At 43.2% G+C, this 16,777-nt stretch overlaps 1 protein-coding gene across 1 annotated transcript in view; it reads right to left on the bottom strand.

The window, feature by feature from the left end:
- The window catches only part of LOC117388170 (cadherin-12-like), a 281,473-nt gene that overhangs the window by 37,472 nt on the left and 227,224 nt on the right, over positions 1-16,777 (bottom strand).

Here is a 16,777-nt window from a genome sequence, read left to right as displayed (position 1 = left end):
TTAAGTGCATAAAAAATACAACTCACCATACCGCTGCATCAGTGGGACCCCTGCGCTTGTTTCTTTGCGATGAGGTGGTCCCATCGAGGAGCGAAGAGAGACAATGACACCCACAGTGTGATTATGTCTAGTCTGCTCCGTAGTTCCTTTAAAAAAACTCTAAAGGCTTATCTTTTAATCCCAAGTGCTTAGTCTCCCTGTGCCAAAGCAGTTTTGAAGGTTTCATTGCCTCATTTGCTTTTCCCGCATATTACGCAGAGCGGACTCTGCGCGTGAGAGTCACCTGTAGTGACAAACCCATATTTTAAGTAGGACTCCTGGTATTGTCTGTTAAATTTAGCTTTCTTTTTCTTGGAGGTCGTAGTCTCCTCTTCTGGCTCCTCAGTTGGCCTTGTCCCCTTTGTTAAAAAGCTCTCCAAAGACTTTTGTTTTGGCTCATTTTCACCCGCTTGTGGCTCTACTTTTGGGCGACGTGTCTGATGTGTTATACGTGATACATCATCGCGGAGGACAAGCGCATATCCGGCACAGATATAATATACTTGTCATTATATCAAATACATTTCTGTGGCGATTTCTTATCAGGATTTTCATGATATATCTACAGACAAGCTTATTAGCGCATCATTAGGGACGGGCGAAAGTTACATCGGAGTAGAGCCTCCTGCTCCTGACCCCTATGCGCACAGCGTCTGAAAATCAGGGCTGTGTCTTTATGCAGAACTGTAAGCTGTCGTCTGTGAGGCATGAGCAGTGTTGTTTTTAACATTGTTCCGCGAGTGTGACGCTTATTTTGAGCAACAAAAAATAAGACAATATAATTTTATTATATTTCAAGATCAAAATAATCTTCCAATTCAAACTACAATAAAAAAGAATTAACACAAATAAATACTGTATTTTCCGATATAAGGATGAAAGAGCTCCAGAGCCGCAGGTTGCTGACCCCTGGCCTAGACTTTTATTAGCCATAAAAATTATATTAAAATTTTCAGAATGTACTGCATTTTCACACAACTACCTCTATTTTACATATCCATCCATATTTTTCCTTTGACACATCGAATAACTGGCTGGGAAAATCCCCGCGGCACCTGCACCCTGACGGGTCATCTTCGAGGAACAAGGTAGGCAGATTATCGTAATGGCAGTAAAATATTTAAAGAGCCCCATGCCTCTGATTTGAGATGCCATTTGAATTTACATGATAGAGGGTTAGGGTTAGTTAAGGTAATGGAAAGTCCACAACCTCGCTCTACCAGTGACAATAGCATCTGCCACAATAAGGTTAACCCAAGTTATCTTTTGAATCAAAATGGGTCAAAATGGTGTCTATAAATAAGAAGCTGAAACTGGTGGTCTTCAGATAGTAGAATGTAACAATGTATATTCACAAATGCTGAACTGATCATTTCTATTTGTGACTAAACTCACAAATGAAAGCAGCATGTTAACAGTAGCATGTTAACAGTAGTCACTGTAGCTGCCTCCATCTGTATTAAATATCAGTACCCTGTAGAATGTGATGTCATCTAAAATCCAGCAGTATGGCATTACATTACTTAAAATCCATTGAATAACATGAATACCTTAGCCTAGTGGTGTCTCTTGGAGATAGGTGTGGACGAAAAGTTATTTGCCGCTGATGTCATCAATATTCTCTTGGGTGTAATGCTAACTGTGAGCACTGCTCTGTTTGAAGCTCTGTTACTCAAGTTATTCTGAGTTCAGACAGTGGTGTCAAAATCACACTAAATGACTCTAGTTGGACACCTTAGCATTTGAGGGAAGATGCTTGAAACTTGTTGACATGCGGCAAATTTCACTGAAAATTCATTCAATTTTTTTAACTCTAGCGTAGGATGCTCAAATGTGCCCTGGAAACGTCGGATTAGCCTAGACCCATATCACCCCAATACCCTCTGAACTATCTGAGCTGTATTTTAACACAATCTGACCATAAAGAACTGAGTTAACTGGAACAACAACATGTGTGCTGGTAAACAAGTCTCTCTCAAATAAGATTAAAGTCACAATCTAGCTGGTAGTTAGTCAACAGTTTTTCAGTTAGTCACTCTCACTATTTTTGTTAAAAATCACACTCCCAAACTGGAACACAAACACTATTGATCACTGGCTCCTGAAAATGTGTTGTTTAAATACATTTTGTGTTTTCAGACAATCTTAAAGAACCCCCTAGAGGGATGTCACTGAAAAGTATCAATTTAACAGGTTTAATACCATACAGTGGAACATTCCAGGCAAAGCAATAACATCTCCATAGAGACAAGCAGTTTGCAGACCCTCTACTGGAAAAGTTACATAGTACTCTTTAACTTACATAGTACTCTTTAACTATTGAAACATCTGCTCTTTTATCAATCAACGTTTTAACTTATTTAGTATCTAAGTATCTTAGTATTTAAATCCTCAAATTCTGGCCTTCAAATGCATTGAGGCCAGAATTTGACGTGACTTTGAAGAAGAAGTGAGTCATATCAGTTTCTACAGTGACAGTTAGTTTTTCCTTTTCCCTAATGAATATACAGTGAACAGTGCAGTGTAATTTTGATGGAGTACCCACCAGCCTATACTGGGATAATGTAATGCATACCACAGCTCAGGTTTGATGACTTGATGCCTTGATGACAATGGATTTGCTTATGGCTCTGAAAAAGGCTACACTTCCTTCATAAAAAAACACAATTTCTATATCCCCTATTAGAAATGAATATGTTTTGTACAAGGAAGATATCTGTAAGTTTTAAAGGCATGTTTATAATAATATTAAAGGTGGTATTATAATAACATTGTGAAAACGAATTTAATCGAATTTAATCGGCCAATGATATTCATCAACAGTTAGGGTTGTGAAAAATACTGATAATCAGATAGTAATTGATACTAAAACTAGATACTCATTTAAGCAAGTATTGCTACTAAAAAAGTCACATTATATCTGTGTAATCCCTCAGTCATCCAGGTAGGTTTCATAGTGGTCCATGGGTGTATACTGGTCTATCTAGTCTTATGCTTGTGAAAGATACAACTCAAGATCATTCTAAAGATATTCAGGAAAGGTTGATTTCTGTGAATGTGACTGTTTTAGTATAATACCTGCTCAAATGAGTATCTAGTTTTGATGCTAGTTTTAACATCGATTAGTATCTGATGTATACTCAAAAGATAATCATCATATGATTCCTGGAGTTATTTCTTTGACATCATTCTTATGTGGAAAAAAATATAATATTGTTTAAGACGTGCTTTATGTCATCATACAGTATGTCTTAAACAAAATATACAGAATGTTAAAATAATTAGCAAAGTGACACTGCGTTCATTCTGTGTGTGAGAAATAAAACTTAAATAAAATAGAATTGTCCACAAAACAAAGTCTATATTACTTCTAAATTCAAGTATTCACCTTCAGTCAATCTAAACCAATATCCTGCACTTAAAGGCAATGGCCCTGATCGTTATGGTCTTAAAAATGTGAAAACAGAACTAGTTCACTTGAAAAACTTTGCAGTGGTTCAAAATCATTCCTCACTTACCTTATGCATTCTGAGCATCCTAATTATTCACCACGGTGAGTTTATATGTGCTTTTCACAACTCAGAGACCAAAGCAGTTTTGCCATCAGAGTAATACTAACAACAACTTCCTGATTATTAGACATTATTATGTTTTATAATTAGCTGCAGACAGTACGCAGCAGAATTATTTTAACCTGGAGAGCTGCTTATACAATATATCTGAACTGGCGCAAAACAAATTTTGCTCAAATACAATACATGGAAATAAATCTATTACAGGGTTTTTAACACAGACCAATTTTCTAATTGTTAAAACTTCTTTGTCAATCTGATTGTAGTAAAAAGTGTGGCTCTTTTATTATTGTTATGAGTTAAACTTTGGCTGGGGGAGCTGTGTTCTGAACCTTTGGTTTTAAAAAGTGCAGTTACAAATGAAAACAGACCAAAGGCAGAAGGGCTATAGAGGCACTGTCCCGAACAGATATGATGTTTATTGTCACCATAAACATCTCACACAGAATGGGACTGGTATCGATGAGAGGAGAACACTCTAATATTCCACTTAGAGGAAGGGGCATGGGGCCTAAGGATGCATGATGTGGGCTAAATAAATTTAATTTAAAAAAAATCTAATTCTAAAAAAAACAATAAACTAAAAAAAAAAAAATCAATTAAACACTGTCTCAAAGTGTGTCAAAATAAAACTTTAACTTGTATAATTTAGAGTCACATTTGTGAGGATGCAAAAGCCCATTCACATTTAGGAAACATGTTTTTTTTCTACATTTTTCAGAGCAAGAAAAACATTTTAAAAAAATCACTCTTCCCTTCAATTCTACAGGGACTGCTCTATTTGAAATTTAGGCGGCATTTAGGTCCCACTTTAACTTTTCCAGTTTTTATTAGATGTGAATAATCCTATTACCAATGTACACTGCCTGGCCAAAGGAAAAGTTGCCACCTGGATTTAACTAAGCAAATAGGTACGAGCCTCCTCCAGTGGTCAGGTCTACGTTCAACAACAGTATGTGCTCAAATAATGAGGTCAGCTGACTACCTGAATATACTGAATGACCAGGTCATTCCATCTATGGAGTTTTTCTTCCCTGATGGCACGGGCATATTCCAAGATGACAATGGCAGGATGCATTGGGCTCAAATTGAGAAAGAGTGGTTCGGGCCATGAGACATCTTTTTCACATGTGGATTGGCCACCACAGAGTCCAGATCTTAACCAAATTGAGAATCTTTTAGATGTGCTAGAGAAGGCTTTGCACAGAGGTCAAACTCTACCATCATCAATGCAAGATCTTGGTGAAAAATTAATGCAACACTGGATGGAAATAAATCTTGTGACGAAGCTTATTGACACAATGCCACGGTGTATGTGTGTTGTAATCAAAGCTAAAGGTGGTCCAATAAAATATTAGAGTTTGTGACCTTTTTTTTTGTGGCGACTTTTTTTTTTCTTTGGCGAGTGTCATGATCCTGGTCTGTCTGTCATATTTTGTGTATTTTTTCCTGCTGGGTCATGTGTCTGAGTCTGGAGCTGGGGCGGAGAGCTGGGCTCCTCCCATGCACACCTGGGGCTAATCTCTAATCAATCGCAGCTGAGGACAATAAGAGGAGCCAGGACCTGACACTCGCCAGATCGTCCGCATACCTGAGTGGTAGTCTCGCTTGGCTCAGTTCTTGTTTTTCCCTGTCTTGTTTCGGTCTTACTCATTGGATATTCTACCTCCATCAGATCCTGCTCCCTGGACACGCTCTGCACTTCTGTCTGTCCCAGACTCTGCTTCACACACCCAGCTCCTGGACCACGACCCACGCCCTGTTCCCAACTCACTATTTGATCATTGTTCACGTATTCTGCATCTTTGTAAATAAACACTGTAAACTTTCCCCCGAGTCCTGTATCTTTGGTCGCCCCTTGTGCCGTGAGTTACAACAGAACGATCTTGTCAACATGGACCAAGCAGACTCGGGGGCGGATCAAGCGCTTCGCCAGGCTTTTTCACACCACGGGGTCATAATAGGACAGCACGAACAGACAATCCTGACCCTGCTTGATTGTAACCAGACCCTCACCCAGCAGGTGTCTCAACTCACCAGCCAAGTTGCCTGCTGCTGCCGCCTCCAGGGCCACAGCGATGCCGCCTCCGCTGGAGTCGAGGGGCACTGATCCGGATCCATACACAGGTCAACCTAACCTCTGTCAGAGTTTCCTTTTTCAATGTCTCTCCATGTTTCACCAGCGCCCAACCTGTTTTTCATCAGATGCGGCCAAGACACGTTACATCTGTGGGCTGCTCAGGGGGAGGTCACTCCAGTGGGCGGAGGCAAAATTTTCAAGCATTGCATGAGACCAGATTGCCTTTAACGATTTTTTGAGTGAGTTTAATTTGGTCTTTGACCATCCGCATTATCAGGCTGACCCCACCTCCCGCCTGTTGAACTTTGTGCAGGGATCCAGATCCGTGGCGAATTACACTATTGAATTTTGGACACTGGCTGCAGAGGTGGACTAGACGGACAGTGCTTTAACGGCTGTTTTCTTGAGGGGACTCAGGGAACACTTAAAAGATTAACTTGTTTCTCGTGAGGAGCCCCCCGACCTGAAATCTTTGGTATCGCTTGCCAACCACATAGATAACCAGTTGCAGATGCGCCAGAGGGAGAGATGCCATTCGTAAATTTACATCCGCCAAGATACGCTTCTCTACACCATCCCCTGAGAAGCCTATGCAACTGGGTCGAGCGCGCTTATCTGCCGGGGAACGTCAATGACGCCGCCAGGTGGGAGAGTGTTTATATTGCGGGAAGCCGGCACATTTCCAAGGGGGCGCCCACTGGGAGTACTGGTGGGCAAACAATCCATTACCGTGAAAAACAATCAATTTCAACTCGAGGCCACGCTGTGTTTCCGTTCTGCAACCTTTCTCGTCTGAGCCCTCATAGATTCCAGAGCCGAAGAGGACTTTATTGACCAGCAGGTGGCTGAGCAATCAGGAATTAAGTTGAAGCCCCTTGAACACCCCCATACCGTTTTAGCTCTTAATGGGCGACTGTTAGCCACTGTCACGCACATCACGGACGTTTTCCATCCCGGATCCTCCCCCTGACACACCAGCTCTTTCTTCCATACCGAAGGAGTACCACAACTTAAGAGACGTCTTCAGTAAGAGTTGGGTGCTCTCGCTTCCTCCCCACCGTCCTTACGACTGCGCAATTAACCTCTTGCCCGGTACACCCTTGCCTTCTAGCCATCTCTATAATCTTTCCAAACCAGAGCGGGAAACTATGGAGAAGTATATACGAGATTCCCTGGCAGCTGGCATCTTCCGCCCATCCTCCTCTCCGGTAGGCGCAGGTTTCTTTTTTGTGGCTAAGAAGGATAAGACTTTACATCCCTGCATAGACTATAGGGGCCTCAATAACATCACTGTAAAAAATAAATATCCTTTACCTCTCTTTGACTCCGCCTTCACACCACTCCACGGGGCCACGGTCTTCACCAAATTTGCCCTGTGGAACACGTACCACCTGATGCGCATACGGGAGGGGGATGAGTGCAAAACTGCATTCAAGACTCCGCTGAGGCACTTTGAGTATCTCGTCATGCCCTTTGGACTTACCAATGCCCTCACAGTCTTCCCTTTATAAATGACGTCCTCCATGACTTTCTGAACTGGTTTGTCTTTGTTTATCTTGATGACATTTTAATCTTTTCCCAGTCCCAGCAGGAACACCAAAACCACATACGCCAGGTCCTCCAACGTCTGCTCTAGAACAAGTTGTATGTCAAGGCCAAAAAATGCGAGTTCCACGCGGAGGAGGTCAGTTTTTTGGGATTTATCGTGGGGCGTGGACAAGTGAGAGCTGACCCAGAAAAAAATAAGGCCATGACTGATTGGCCAGTACCTAATAACCGCAAACAGCTCAAGAGGTTTATTGGTTTTGCCAATTTCTACAGACGGTTTATCCGGGACTTTAGCCGTGTGGTTGCTCCTCTCACCAAACTCACCTGTCCCTCCAGGCAGTTCACCTGGACCCCTGAAGCCCAGTCCACCTTCGACAAGTTGAAGGGCCTCTTCACCTCTGCTCTGATCCTCCATCAGCCCGATTCCTCTCCAGTTCTTTGTCGAGGTAGACGCCTCCCAGAGGTTTGAACCCCACAATTATTTATTTCCCTGTGCTTTCTTTTCTCGTCATATGTCCCCAGCAGACAGCAACTACCATGTGGGAGATCGCGAGCTACTGGCGGTCAAACTCGAGCTGGAGGAGTGGCGGCACTGGCTGGAGGGGGCGGAGCAACCTTTCCTGGTGTGGAATGACCACAAGAACCTTTTATATATTCAATCTGCCAAGCGCCTCAACTCCCGTCAAGCCCGTTGGTCTTTATTCTTCAGCTGGTTCAACTTCTCCCTCACTTACCGCCCGGGGTCCCGTAACGTCAAGCCAGACGCCCTCTTTCACCAGTTCGCTCAGGGGGAGTCCACCACTGACCCGGAACCCATCCTTCCGCCTAACCGGGTCGTCGCAGCAGTCCACTGGGCAATTGAAGACCTGGTCTGGGAGGCCCAACGTAGTGACCACGATCCTGGTAATGGCCCACCTGGCACGCTCTTTGTCTCTGAAGCTGCTTGCTCTAAGGTACTGGAGTGGGTCCATAGCTCTCAGTTCGCCTGTCATCCAGGAGCCAATCGCACCCTGTCTCTCTTGAGGCACCATTTCTGGTGGCCAATGGTAGACATGGACAGCAGAGTTTTTGTCTCCGCGTGCCAGGTGTGTGCCAGGGGTAAGGCCTCCCACTTGCTGCCGTCCGGTCTGCTGCACCCGCTCCCCGTCCCTAAGCGTCCTTGGTCCCATGTGGCAGTGGACTTTGTTACGGGTCTCCCGCCGTCCCAAGGTAACACGGTCATCCTTACCATTGTCAACCTCTTCTCCAAAGCTGTCCACTTCATCGCCCTGTGCTACCCTGAGCTACTTCCCTCTGGCAGGAGGTTACGGTCCATTGGGGCCAGAACCTCTCGCCATAAGAACAGTTTCTTCCCCTCTGCAGTCTGTCTCATGAACACTTTATAATATTTGCACAAAACTGGACACTTTATAACACCGGCCACTTTAATAAGTCATGTTTGCACTGTTGTTCTGATGCTGCTGTTGTATATATTTTCTACCTTTAAGTATTTTATTTTATTTTTAAGCATTTTTTTTTTTTTTTTTTTACTTTGTGCATGCCCTTATTTGTATTTGTATTTATTCAGTGTGTTTTTATGTTTTATGTTGCACTTTATCACCAAAATAAGTTCCTAGTTTGTGAACTGTGTTCACAAACAATGGCAATAAAAGGATTCTGATTCTGATAAAAGTTCCCACTGCCAAGGAAACCACCGACCAGATCACAAACCACGCATTGCATCCCTCTGGACATTGTGTCTGACCGGGGCACGCAGTTTACCTCCCAGGTGTGGCGCGCTTTCTGCGAGGGGTTGGGCGCGTCCGTCAGTCTCACATCCGGATTCCATCCCCAGTCCAATGGCCAAACCGAGCGGGTTAACCAGGATTTGGAAACGCATTGTGGTGTGTGCATACTCCAGGAGGAAGGGTTGGAGAACCCTTCCTCCTGGAGTACATTCCTTCTTGGATTGAGTACGCACACAACACTTTGGTGAGCTCGGCCACGGGGATGTCGCATTTCCCAAGCCTCCCTCGGGTACCAGCCCCCACTCTTTCCTTCGGAGGAAAAAGACCTGGCTGTACCGTCCGTACTCCATCATCTCCAACGCTGTCGCAGAGTCTGGGGAAAGACCAGAGCTACTCCGAGCGGGGGATCGGACCAAGACGGCGGCTGACCGGCACCGCACCCCCGCTCCCAGATATCAACCCGGGCAATCTGTTTGGCTTTCGTCTAAAACCGTCCCACTCTAAACAGATTCCCAGAAATTATCCTCCCGCTTCCTAGGACCATTCAAGATCTCCAGAATCATCAACCCAGTCGCCATTGAACTTCAACTCCCTCCGTCGCTCTGCATCCACCCTACCTTCCATGTCTCGCAAATTAAGCCGGTCCGCACCAGTGACCTTTGCCCTCCGGCCGAGCCCCCTCCTCCTGCCCAGGTCGTGGATGGTTTCATCGTCCGGCGCCTCATCTATGTCTGCCGGCGAGGAAGAGGGCTCCAGTACCTGGTGGACTGGGAGGGGTATGAGCCTGAGGAGCGTTCCTGGGTGCCTAGGGCACGCATCCTGGACCCTGGTCAGGGATTTCCACCGCGCCCATCCGGATAAGCCGGATACCCTTGGGGGGGGGGGGGGGTACTGTCATGATCCTGGTCTGTCTGTCATATTTTGGGTATTTTTTCCTGCTGGGTCACATGTCTGAGTCTGGAGCTGGGGCGGAGAGCTGGGCTCCTCCCGTGTACACCTGGGGCTAATCTCTAATCAACCGCATCTGAGGACAATAAGAGGAGCCAGGACCTGACACTCAGCGCCAGATCGTCCGCGTACCTGTGTGCTATTCTCGCTTGGCTCAGTTCTTGTTTTTCCCTGTCTTGTTTTGGTCTTACTCATTGGATATTCTACCCTCCACCAGATCCTGCTCCCTGGACCCGCTCTGCACTTCTGCCTTAGACCCAGCTCTACTCTGCCAGTACTGTCCGCCCTGTCTCAAACTCCGCTTCACACATCTTGCTCCCTGGACCCGCTCAGCTCTCCTGCCCCGGACCCAGCTCTGCTCTGCCGGTACTGTCTGCCTGTCCCAGACTCCGCTTCACACGCCCAGCTCCTGGACCACGACCCACACCCTGTTCCCGACTCACCATTTGATCATCGTTCATGTATTCTGCACCTTTGTAAATAGACACTGTAAAGTTTCCCCCGAGTCTTGTATCTTTGGTCCCCCCTTGTGCTGAGAGTTACAACAGGGAGGCTATGTATTAACCACAGACGACATACCATAGCATGAAGGTCTGCAATTTGAAACTTTACAGGTTTTAAAAATAATATAATATGACTGCATAAGCAACATGATACAATCTTGCACTTACTGAGTTTTGTGGCCACTATGGAGATATTATGCTGCGCAATATTTTCTCTGTCCAAAAGCTCATTGGTGGAAATGGTACCCTCCACTGGATCTATCTCAAAGTAGCTGTCCAAGTCGCTCTTCCAGTTCATCGAATACCTGCAAGAAAAATGTTTGTTTAATGTTGGCAGTCATCGACATCCACCCGGTGAATTAATTTGTCTAATTTTCAATCCCTGGAGCTGAGTGCACCAGTTGGTCTTAAATTGGGTTGGTCCTAACTCTTACGCTGGGCTTACCTACATTTAATATAGTGAACTGAAGTTAGTATTGCGTGCAACAGCTTCAAGTTAAGACCAGTTGTAGCTGCCCCTAGTCGTAGCTACAACTTCACGAGAAAATGGGGGATTCTGTGATGCTTGCCTGGATATATAAAATGTTTTTTAGTTTAACAGTGTAAATTATCCAGTGGAGTTGCAGTATTAATGTATTAGAGAAAATGCATGAAGCTAGTATGCATGATGAAAATAAACAGCATGATGAACATAAACAGCTAGATGAACATATTTGTCATGTATCTGTCTCCATTTGTGCAACATTATGTCATTTGCAGCTGTAAGACTTTTGTGACAATTAAGTTGTTTCTATAGCTCAAATACACAGAGCTGTTTATGTTATCCCTCAGTCATCTAGGTATGATCCATTGTAAAGAAAAAAAATATTCTGTCAACTGGACAAAACATTTTTGAGTGTAGACGTTTCACTTGTCATCCAAGCTGCGTCTTCAGTTCTGGTCAGATTGCTTGTGGACACTGCCTTGTATCTATATATGAAGGGAGGAGCTAGCTCTTTCTGAAGCTGTTGTTTACAGTTTCTGTTTGTTAACTAAGTCATCTATTGCATAATGATTCAGGCCCCTAATGGGTGCTCTCGCACGTACTGGTTAGTTTTCAGAAAGCCTGAAATTCTGATCTATTCAAACCTACAGACACTTTAAGACAGAAACTGGCTAACCCCAAAATTCAAACAATTCCCAAAGCAATTTTTGTCTACTCCATTCAGTGTATGTGATGACTCAGTGAGAATTGAATTGGAGAAACAAACAGCCACTTCATAAAAGAATGTACCAACCCTGTCACAAGAAGCAAGGTCAGGCGCCCAATCTGCCATACATGTCCATCTCAAAGCCCCTTACCATTGCTTATAAAGATAGTGACGTACAGAAAAGAAATGGCTAAGAGGCATTTTTTGTTGGGCAAGACAATCCCTCTTTGAATAGGATGGGGGCTTTATCATCTATTTATAACTTTATCTTCAGACTTAAACGTAAACAAGGAAAACAATAGGGCTAGCCGGTATGCTAGATAGGTGAGAGCCCCCATTGATTTTTAAATTCTTCTTTTACTATTCATACACAAAGACCCTTATTCTGTAATTGGCACAAGAAGTGTTTAGCTGTCATTAGCAGAACCTTCACACACAGTGGAGGCACTTCAGTCTTGTTTAGTTTTGCTGCAGTCTTGGATTATTTACTGCCAATTCTAACTAAGGTGACAGGAAAGCAATTTTTGTACAGGATCTGTGATTAAAGAAAGGAGATAGGAGTGTGAAGCAGGCCTCAGGATTCAGAGCTAAGACCACACAAAAGAGACCAAGGGAGTGTTACCACAAGCTACGGGCACACACAGTAGTGGGCACCACAAGCTCTTTTTGCGCCTATGACATCGCTGTTTGCTGCTCTATCATCCACCACATACTCATTTCTAATGTTTTTCCTGGGACATTAGAACATTAGCACACAGTTAGCAAACAGGGTTAAATCTGGCTGCTGCACTAGTCATAACTATAGGCTGCTGCACCATTCCTGACTATAGGCTACTGCATTAGTCTTAACTATAGGCAGGTGCACTAGCCTTCACTACAGGCTGCTGCACTAGTTGTAACTATAGGCCAGTGCACTAGTCTTACTTTAGGGTGGTACACTAGTCATAACTATAGTGCACTAGTCATAATTACAGGCTGCTGCACTAGTTTTAACCATAGGCTGCTGCAGCATTCCTAACTATAGGCTACTGCATTAGTCTTAACTATAGGCAGGTGCACTAGCCTTCACTACAGGCTGCTGCACTAGTTGTAACTATAGGCCAGTGCACTAGTCATAACCATAGGCAGGTGCACTAGTCTTACTATAGGGTGGTGCACTAGTCATAACTATAGTGCACTAGTCATAATTACAGGCTGCTGCACTAGTTTTAACTATAGGCTGCTGCTCTAGCCTTAACTATAGGCTGATGCACAAGTCCTAACTATAGGCTAGCCATAGCTTTCAGACTTAAGTTGGACGTAGGGTTAAGACCAGTGTTATGACCATCTGGTGGCCTGTAGTCCCATGTATATGATTTAGACTTAATATAACATAGACGTGGGCTTCATTAGTCATTGTGAATGGTCATTTTGGGGAATGTGCTGAGCAGCGCATATATATTCCAATCTCATAATGGGGTGCATGTACTAGGGGTTTGTGCTGACTAAACGCTTTTCTTGGGACATAAATGAATTTTCGGCACAGTTGGGAGTCACATCAATCTGGCAAATTTGTCCGATCAACTCAAAGTCAGGAGTCATGATGTATAAAGGCTATAAATGTACAGGCCTCGAGATGTTCTAGTAAGGTATTGTTCAAAAAGGGTAATTTGTTCTAATATTAAGGCAGGGAGGGATAGAAGCTATGAAAGGAACTCAAAAGTGTAAGGGCGCGGAAGATTGCATATCTATGAAGGTGTTTATCAAGTAAAGGATCAAGTTCTCAACCATTCGTAAGAAAGAAAAAAAAGTGATGTTGTAGCTATATACATTTGAACATAGAATTTTTAGGGCAACACTTAAAAGTTCAGTTAACAAAACCAAATATTACCCTAAAGAAATTATATATATATATATATATATATATATATATATATAATTTTCTTTAGGGTAATATTGGTTTTGTTAACTGAACTTTTAAGTGTTGCCCTAAAATTCTATGTTCAAATGTATATAGCTACAACATCACTTTTTTTTCTTTCTTACGAATGGTTGAGAACTTGATCCTTTACTTGATAAACACCTTCATAGATATGCAATCTTCCGCGCCCTTACACTTTTGAGTTCCTTTCATAGCTTCTATCCCTCCCTGCCTTAATATTAGAACAAATTACCCTTTTGAACATACCTTACTAGAACATCTCGAGGCCTGTACATTTATAGCCTTTATACATCATGACTCCTGACTTTGAGTTGATCGGACAAATTTGCCAGATTGATGTGACTCCCAACTGTGCCGAAAATTCATTTATGTCCCAAGAAAAGCGTTTAGTCAGCACAAACCCCTAGTACATGCACCCATTATGAGATTGGAATATATATGCGCTGCTCAGCAGCACATTCCCCCAAAATGACCATTCACAATGACTAATGAAGCCCACGTCTATGTTATATTAGTCTAAATCATATACATGGGACTACAGGCCACCAGATGGTCATAACACTGGTCTTAACCCTACGTCCAACTTAAGTCTGAAGCTATGGCTAGCCTATAGTTAGGACTTGTGCATCAGCCTATAGTTAAGGCTAGCAGCAGCCTATAGTTAAAACTAGTGCAGCAGCCTGTAATTATGACTAGTGCACTATAGTTATGACTAGTGCACCACCCTATAGTAAGACTAGTGCACCTGCCTATGGTTATGACTAGTGCACTGGCCTATAGTTACAACTAGTGCAGCAGCCTGTAGTGAAGGCTAGTGCACCTGCCTATAGTTAAGACTAATGCAGTAGCCTATAGTTAGGAATGCTGCAGCAGCCTATGGTTAAAACTAGTGCAGCAGCCTGTAATTATGACTAGTGCACTATAGTTATGACTAGTGTACCACCCTAAAGTAAGACTAGTGCACTGGCCTATAGTTACAACTAGTGCAGCAGCCTGTAGTGAAGGCTAGTGCACCTGCCTATAGTTAAGACTAATGCAGTAGCCTATAGTCAGGAATGGTGCAGCAGCCTATAGTTAAGACTAGTGCAGCAGCCAGATTTAACCCTGTTTGCTAACTGTGTGCTAATGTTCTAATGTCCCAGGAAAACATTAGAAATGAGTATGTGTGGATGATAGAGCAGCAAACAGCGAGTGTCATAGGCCGCAAGAGCTGTGTGTGCCCACTACTGTGTGTGCCCGTGCTTGTGGTAACACTCCCTTGGTCTCTTTTTGTGTGGTCTTAGCTCTGAATCCTGAGGCCTGCTTCACACTCCTATCTCCTTTCTTTAATCACAGATCCTGTACAAAAATGTGCTTTCCTGTCACCTTAGTTAGAATTGGCAGTAAATAATCCAGACTGCAGCAAAACTAAACAAGACTGAAGTGCCTCCACTGTGTGTGAAGGTTCTGCTAATGACAGCTAAACACTTCTTGTGCCAATTACAGAATAAGGGTCTTTGTGTATTAATAGTAAAAGAATTAAAAATCAATGGGGGCTCTCACCTATTAGCATACCGGCTAGCCCTATTGTTTTCCTTGTTTACGTTTAAGTCTGAAGATAAAGTTATAAATAGATGATAAAGCCCCCATTCCTATTCAAAGATGGATTGTCTTGCCCAACAAAAAATGCCTCTTAAGCCATTTCTTTTCTGTACGTCACTATCTTTAAAGCAATGGTAAGGGGCTTTGAGATGGACATGTATGGCAGATTGGGGCCCTGACCTGCTCTTGTGACAGGGTTGGTACATTCTTTTATGAAGTGGCTGTTTTGTTTCTCCAATTCAATTCTCACTGAGTCATCACTACACTGAATGGAGTAGACCACATTGCTTGGAATTTTGAATTTTGGGTTAGCCAGTTTCTGTCTTAAAGTGTCTGTAGGTTTGAAATAGATCAGAATTTCAGGCTTTCTGAAATAACCAGTACGTGCGAGAGCACCCATTAGGGGCCTGAATCATTATGCATAGATGACTTAGTTAACAAACAGAAACTGTAAACAACAGCTTCAGAAGAGCTAGCTCCTCCCTTCATATATAGATACAAGGCAGTGTCCACAAGCAATCTGACCAGAACTGAAGACGCAGCTTGGATGACAAGTGAAACGTCTACACTCAAAAATGTTTTGTCCAGTTGACAGAATATTTTTTTTTCTTTTACAATGGATCATACCTAGATGACTGAGGGATAACATAAACAGCTCTGTGTATTTGAGCTATAGAAACAACTTAATTGTCACAAAGTCTTACAGCTGCAAATGACATAATGTTGCACAAATGGAGACAGATACATGACAAATATGTTCATCTAGCTGTTTATGTTCATCATGCTGTTTATTTTCATCATGCACTAGCTTCATGCATTTTCTTCTAATACATTAATACTGCAACTCCACTGGATAATTTACACTGTTAAACTAAAAAACATTTTATATATCCAGGCAGCATCACAGAATCCCCCATTTTCTCGTGAAGTTGTAGCTACGACTAGGGGCAGCTACAATGGTCTTAACTTGAGCTGTTGCACGCAATACTAACTCAGTTCACTATATTAAATGTAGGTAAGCCCAGCGTAAGAGTTAGGACCAACCCAATTTAAGACCAACTGGTGCACTCAGCTCCAGGGATTGAAATTAGACAAATTAATTCACCGGGTGGATGTCGATGACTGCCAACATTAAACAAACATTTTTTGCAGGTATTCGATTGACTGGAAGAGCGACTTGGACAGCTACTTTGAGATAGATCCAGTGGAGGGTACCATTTCCACCAATGAGCTTTTGGACAGAGAAAATATTGCGCAGCATAATATCTCCATAGTGGCCACAAAACTCAGTAAGTGCAAGATTGTATCATGTTGCTTATGCAGTCATATTATATTATTTTTAAAACCTGTAAAGTTTCAAATTGCAGACCTTCATGCTATGGTATGTCGTCTGTGGTTAATACATAGCCTCCCTGTTGTAACTCTCAGCACAAGGGGGGACCAAAGATACAAGACTCGGGGAAACTTTACAGTGTCTATTTACAAAGGTGCAGAATACATGAACGATGATCAAATGGTGAGTCGGGAACAGGGTGTGGGTCGTGGTCCAGGAGCTGGGCGTGTGAAGCGGAGTCTGGGACAGGCAGACAGTACCGGCAGAGCAGCTGGGTCCGGGGCAGGAGAGCTGAGCGGGTCCAGGGAGCAAGATGTGTGAAGCGGAGTTTGAGA

Source organism: Periophthalmus magnuspinnatus, chromosome 20 (assembly GCF_009829125.3).
Source record: "Periophthalmus magnuspinnatus isolate fPerMag1 chromosome 20, fPerMag1.2.pri, whole genome shotgun sequence".
In the NCBI taxonomy this organism is placed as follows: domain Eukaryota; kingdom Metazoa; phylum Chordata; class Actinopteri; order Gobiiformes; family Gobiidae; genus Periophthalmus; species Periophthalmus magnuspinnatus.
The sequence above is the reverse complement of the archived record's forward strand: the minus strand, read 5'-3'. Positions and strand labels throughout refer to the sequence as shown.